Source organism: Coregonus clupeaformis, chromosome 8 (genome assembly GCF_020615455.1).
Source record: "Coregonus clupeaformis isolate EN_2021a chromosome 8, ASM2061545v1, whole genome shotgun sequence".
Taxonomy (NCBI): Eukaryota; Metazoa; Chordata; class Actinopteri; order Salmoniformes; family Salmonidae; genus Coregonus; species Coregonus clupeaformis.
Genome location: NC_059199.1, coordinates 42,769,655 through 42,777,176, shown reverse-complemented (window position 1 = coordinate 42,777,176; position 7,522 = coordinate 42,769,655).

The following is a 7,522-nucleotide window of genomic DNA, read 5'->3' as shown; positions in this document are numbered from 1 at the left end:
TTCGTATCTACTTTTGAAATAACAATTGTTTCTCATTACATAATCATTTTTGTTACTTTTTTGTCAATTAAATTAACATGATATGGGTGTCTCCAACAAATTACAAAATACCATTTAATCCAGTGATGGATGACACATTACCCTGAATCAAATTTTAGCAAATCTTTGCCAATAGCCTGTAATGTCACATTGACTTTACATCCATGCTGCTATGCTATGATCCCGGCCAAATCTGCTTAGCTCTGTAGTATGTGAAAAGCATTTGGACCCTCTTACCATCTTAGCAGAGGTGATGTCCCCTTCTGTGAACAGAGCTCTCAGTGTGAGTACCCATTAACCAACATGAGTCATTCCCTGTGTGTGGGTACATGGTTAATGTCTATGCAAATATGAATGTTACATTTGAAATGCATTAGATCCTATGATTCTTTATAATTCATTCGTTTTTAAATGTACTATACGTCAACCACATTTCTGGATCCATTTTGAAACTACTCCTCTCTACAGAGTGGTCAACCCCAAAATAATTGTAAAACGATACACATTTTCTCTCCCTCTACTCAGTGAGACAGCATTGATCCAGGCTTGAAGTGTATCTATTGTAGGATAACGTGTCCCATGGTCACCAGTACAATGGTGGTCTGTGTGGTGACGTGTCGCATATCTGTGGAGATGCCCTGGCTACCTGGAACAAGCATTAATTCTATGGTTATAGTTCTCACGTCATGTCCCAATAGAATAGACTATACCTCTCTCTCTCTCTCCCTCCCATTGGGCCTTGGTATGCCCTGGTATGACAGTGTAAAGTGGTCGTCCCTCAGCACGGGGGCCCAGTGAGGGGGTGACGAGCTGCTCTGCTCTAATACCTGCTCCCACCCCCCTAACCCGCTCCTCCTCATCTGTCATCGCAGGGGGAAAATGAGGACGAATTACACATGCTTCAGGTGACGGTGACGGCTCTTTTTTCTACATACCATGTCTGCGTCCCAAATAGCACCCTATTTCCTATATAGAGATGTAGGATCTTAATTTGACCAGTTTCTCACAGCAGGAAAATAATCCTGCAGCAACAGGAAATGTGAAATGTGTGGATTATAATGAATGGACGTTTTTGTAGGGGTTGATACATGTTTTGTTAGGGCAAATCAATTCTGACATTTAACGTGGAAATTACAACAGGGTGATCAAATTAAGATCCGATATCTGTAGTGCAATACTAGGACCCATAGAGTAATGAACTATATGAAAAAGGTTGCCATTTGGGACGCATAGCTTGACTTCTCTTTTAGCTACGTTGACTTCTCATCACCAGCGTGAAAGCAGTCACACACCAAGCTGTGCATCATGGAGCCTTACTGTGTGATGTCAATTAAACCATCCATTCCTGAGACAAGTGTCACTTTAATATGATATCATGTTAAATACATACATTTCAGACATTTCAAGCATATATTATCTTGCATGATTATAGCCATGGTGTGAATTGTGCAATTCTTTCGACTTTATATTTTATGAATCAAGCATCAAATGTATCAATGCAACTCTCTGGGTTGTTATTTTAATCTAATCAATAACTCTACTGTTAGTGTTATTCAGGTGGTTTTACATCACTATGGAATTCCGACATGTAATCCCCAACATGTGGCTTTCTGATTCGTCCCTAACCAAGGAAGTGGCCTCCTTATTGGTCTGATTGATAAATGAAGCTTTCCTTGTGTTCGTGGGGGTCTGCAGCAGCTCTGAGGGCCTCCGTGGGGTCTGGACTATGTCCAGGAAACCTCTAACAGCTACTTATTAAGTAGTTAGACCCACTAGGCGGCGAGACGGCCGAGGGTGCAGGGACTGATGGTGGTCACCTGGGTTCGGAGTTGCCCCAGTGTCCAGATCCCATTGGTCACATTCTAGTCTTGTTTCCTCTCCTCTCCTCTCCTCTCCTCTCCTCTCCTCTCCTCTCCTCTCCTCTCCTCTCCTCTCCTCTCCTCTCCTCTCCTCTCCTTTCTCTTCTCCACAGAGGTCAGTGCTCCTGTGTTTTCACAGCTTGGCTGGGTTATTTACAGAGTTGTAATTATTAGTATTTTATTAAAATCAACAACCGCCATCCCCCACACCGCTCCATGCCACCAATGTGTCTTTGTCCCTGACGTCTAGAGCAGTGGTTCCTAAACTGTGGAGCTCGCCCCCATGGGGACTCAGTCCGGCTTTAAACTTACTCTTGAAAGTTGTAATAGTAGAATGCACAAGGTGCATTTTCTAAATTGGGTAGTGAATCATCAGTTCCTCTTGTCATGTTAGTCATTGCATACCTTAGAGAGCTATTTATAACTTGTCAGAAATGTCCAGATCAACTAGTCTATGTTTTTTATTAATTAGGTTTTTTAGCCCATAGATGTTGTAATATTTTGTCACTCAAATATCACATGAATACACATTAGACATGGCAAAATGTATAGAATTGCAAGAAAATTAGGTTTAAAACTGCACATTTTCGCTGCACCCAATGACAAAATGTGTATAATTGCAGAAAATGAGCTTTAAACCTACAACATTCTCTCCACCAACAAGAGGGGTGTGAACAGTTTGTGTCATGAACAGTGCTTGTGCCCATAGAAATAGGCGTGCATGCTCGAAGGGGGGTCCCGAGTGAAAATGTCTGGGATCCCCTGCTCTAGAGTACTTGCAGGTGTTGTATGTTGTTAAAGGCGGTCTGCAGGAATCGAATGAACAGAAGTAGTCCGTTTACCTCTATATTTGTATCTTGCAAACAATATGTAAATTGTCAAAGTTTACTATATAACATTTGGATTCACCTCACAAGTATGGTTATTTGCATTGAGGTGGTTAATTATAAAAACAGGAAGTGTGCAAGAGTAGGCATGCACAGAAGGAGCTTCCCCCAGCGCAGCAAAGTCATTACTGTTCAATAATTGTTTTTTCTCCTTCATTGAGTTTTTGAACCGGGATGCACCGTGTGTGTTTACAATCAATTTCAGAATTTTCAAGCAGACAAAAAGAGTCCTTTGTGCATAAACTACCTCAATTAAGAAGGAGGGGCGAATTGAATGAGCTTTCAGATTCATTATTCTGACCTGCAACGTAGGCCTACAGCTTTAAATGTTTCTTTATAATGGTGAGAATGGTTCTCTCTCACACTGCAACCCAGGGAGGGTGGAAAGTGTTAAGACGTGTATGATTTATCGTGTTGGCCAGATTGTGTGCACAGCCATTAGTAACACTGAACCAACCCTCCAACGCTGCAGAACCTACAACAGCCCACATAGACCTAAAGTGTGGACACGGCTCTGTCTGGGCTCTCAAATTGATCACAGAGGGGGAGTATCAAGCCACACTTGTGTGTATGGAAGTCCAGGGCATGAAACCAAGAATACGTTTTGAGCGTATGGCCGAAGGCAAAAGCTTAAATGGCTCGGCCAATGACAAGCGTTTAGGCAGGCCTGAGCACCCTGGGTAGACTGCAGATGAAACACTAGGAGGTGAAAGGGAAAGTGGTGATTTGCCATTAAGATTTTTCAAAGAAAGGAGGATGCCAAGGGTCCATTTTGTGCTTGTTATAATTATACGCATTTTATTATTTTACCATACCTTCATAGGCCTATGAAATGGCTTGCTTGTGTTAAATGTAATTGAGTCAGCTGAGCAGAATGCAGTTTGGAAGAACTCCATGTATTTATTTCTGATATTGGGCACATTCTTTTCATTCATTTTTCTCATGATGTTGTACTGTTGCCTAGCAACTGCTTTTCTTTTATTCCATCACTGTATTCTGGGTTGTTCATTGGACACCTTCTGACAATTATTCATTTATTGTTGTGTTCTTTATTTGTAAAATATGTTTTGTACTTGTTTGACATTTTACTGCATTGTTAGGAGCTAACACCCGCTACAACATCTGCTAAACTGTGTACGCGACCAATAAACATTGATTTTATTTTATTTATGGCTTTGAATTAAAGCTAGTTTTGAGTTCATTAATACAGTGAGGGAGAGTGGTGTGCCTTTTTTTGTATGGCTGCCAGGTAGCAGTTCGTTTTGGCTTCTGAGGCTTTGTGAAACATGTTCTATTTTAGCAATAAGGCCCGAGGGGGTGTGGTATATGTCCAATATACCACGGCTAAGGGCTGTTCTTATGCACGACACAACGCGGAGTGCCTGGATACAGCCCTTAGCCGTGGTATACTGGCCATATACCACAAACCCCCGAGGTGCCTTATTGCTATTATAAACTGGTTACCAACATACAGTGGGGGAAAAAAAGTATTTAGTCAGCCACCAATTGTGCAAGTTCTCCCACTTAAAAAGATGAGAGAGGCTTGTAATTTTCATCATAGGTACACGTCAACTATGACAGACAAATTGAGGAAAAAAAATCCAGAAAATCACATTGTAGGATTTTTTATGAATTTATTTGCAAATGATGGTGGAAAATAAGTATTTGGTCACCTACAAACAAGCAAGATTTCTGGCTCTCACAGACCTGTAACTTCTTCTTTAAGAGGCTCCTCTGTCCTCCACTCATTACCTGTATTAATGGCACCTGTTTGAACTTGTTATCAGTATAAAAGACACCTGTCCACAACCTCAAACAGTCACACTCCAAACTCCACTATGGCCAAGACCAAAGAGCTGTCAAAGGACACCAGAAACAAAATTGTAGACCTGCACCAGGCTGGGAAGACTGAATCTGCAATAGGTAAGCAGCTTGGTTTGAAGAAATCAACTGTGGGAGCAATTATTAGGAAATGGAAGACATACAAGACCACTGATAATCTCCCTCGATCTGGGGCTCCATGCAAGATCTCACCCTGTGGGGTCAAAATGATCACAAGAACGGTGAGCAAAAATCCCAGAACCACACGGGGTGACCTAGTGAATGACCTGCGGAGAGCTGGGACCAAAGTAACAAAGCCTACCATCAGTAACACACTACGCCGCCAGGGACTCAAATCCTGCAGTGCAAGACGTGTCCCCCTGCTTAAGCCAGTACATGTCCAGGCCCGTCTGAAGTTTGCTAGAGTGCATTTGGATGATCCAGAAGAGGATTGGGAGAATGTCATATGGTCAGATGAAACCAAAATAGAACTTTTTGGTAAAAACTCAACACGTCGTGTTTGGAGGACAAAGAATGCTGAGTTGCATCCAAAGAACACCATACCTACTGTGAAGCATGGGGGTGGAAACATCATGCTTTGGGGCTGTTTTTCTGCAAAGGGACCAGGACGACTGATCCGTGTAAAGGAAAGAATGAATGAGATTTTGAGTGAAAACCTCCTTCCATCAGCAAGGGCATTGAAGATGAAACGTGGCTGGGTCTTTCAGCATGACAATGATCCCAAACACACCGCCCGGGCAACGAAGGAGTGGCTTCGTAAGAAGCATTTCAACGTACTGGAGTGGCCTAGCCAGTCTCCAGATCTCAACCCCATAGAAAATCTTTGGAGGGAGTTGAAAGTCCGTGTTGCCCAGCGACAGCCCCAAAACATCACTGCTCTAGAGGAGATCTGCATGGAGGAATGGGCCAAAACACCAGCAACAGTGTGTGAAAACCTTGTGAAGACTTACAGAAAACGTTTGACCTGTGTCATTGCCAACAAAGGGTATATAACAAAGTATTGAGAAACTTTTGTTATTGACCAAATACTTATTTTCCACCATAATTTGCAAATAAATTCATAAAAAATCCTACAATGTGATTTTCTGGATTTATTTTCTAATTTTGTCTGTCATAGTTGACGTGTACCTATGATGAAAATTTGCACAATTGGTGGCTGACTAAATACTTTTTTCCCCCACTGTAATTAGAAGGGTAAAAATAATTGTTTTGTCATACCCGTGGTATACCACGGCTGTCAGCCAATCAGCATTCAGGGCTCGAACCACCCATTTTATAATAAACCGTTTGTAATCCAAAATGTTACTTTTTGAATGTGATGTTGGAAAATTATTTACAGGCAAATAAAGTTGCGTGAGACCAAGTGGTCCAAGTTGTGGAAACTGTTCTGGTTAGCAGCTGAATAAATGTTCATTCAAAATATTAAAACACAAATTCTGTTATTGTGTAATGTAGGCATATTTAGGCATATTTAATCTCTGTCTCAGTTGAAAGTTGTCTTTTTAACTTGATATACAAAATACTACCTGCGAAGTCATTGTTGAGGATGAGTGAGTGAGTGGGGATTTCAATCGGTCACTTTCACATGTCCGACACACTTTCCATAAGGAGTACTACAAATAAACATACAGTTGTCTGATGGCACTGTAAAAGAGTAGGGGGGTCGCTGGGTGGGGTGCTAGTTGTGGCATACCCTCAAGTGTCCAAGTCTTTATCAAACACACACACACACACACACACACAGGCAGTACGTCCACTTATTCCCTCATTGGACTAAAGATGGTGACCCTCTCTGTCTGTATGTCCCAGGCAGTTTTGCAGCTGGCTGTCTGGGGAGCTGGGACAGTGTCTGTCGGGGGCTTGGAGGAGATAGCGTGACCAGTCTAGTCCAACAGACACACTCCCAGCACTGTGCTGCACTTGTTTCCAAGGCGGAGCTGAAGGCAGAGGAAAAAGCACAGACTTTCATTTGGGGTGTTTGTACAAATAATCCTCCTTTCTGCCCCCAGGGCAGGGCAGGCTCCTCTCAGCTGGCTGTAGAGGGACTAGGAGGAAGGTTCTGTAGAACACCAGGCTTGCGTCCCAAATGGCACCCTATTCCCTATATAGTGCACTACTACCCTATGGGCCCTGGTCAAAAGTAGTGCACTATATAGGGAAAAGGGTACCATTTGGGACGCACACAGCCCATACATGAGGGTCAAGGAGGAAATTGATGACACATCCATCCATGACATCAGACGTTCTGTTTTGACATTGATGGGCTTTGTTGTTTGTTAGCTTCACTTCCTCTCCTTGTAGTTCTGTCAGCTGCATTGTGCAGTGATATTGCATTGTGCAGTGATATTGCATTGTGCAGTGATATTGCATTGTGCAGTGATATTGCATTGTGCAGTGATATTGCATTGTGCAGTGATATTGCATTGTGCAGTGATATTGCATTGTGCAGTGATATTGCATTGTGCAGTGATATTGCATTGTGCAGTGATATTGCATTGTGCAGTGATATTGCATTGTGCAGTGATATTGCATTGTGCAGTGATATTGCATTGTGCAGTGATATTGCAATGTGCAGTGATATTGCAATGTGCAGTGATATTGAAAAGGTAGTTCTGGTTGACTGCGCTTTCCAAGCTTGCAGTCACATAGTCATGAAAACAAAATACTTCACGATTGTGTGCTAGATAGAATTAGTAACATGACATTTGGTAGATACAGCTAATGCTCTTGTGTTGTCAGTTTATGACAGACTTACCTCTTTATTGACCGTGTCCATTCTTTTTATTGACATATAAACTCCATTCTACTCTAGAATTAGAGTGTATGTGGTCTAAAAGTAGAAATAGGCTAACTTTTTTTCCTGGAGCACACATAAACGCAAATATTTTGTGTTGT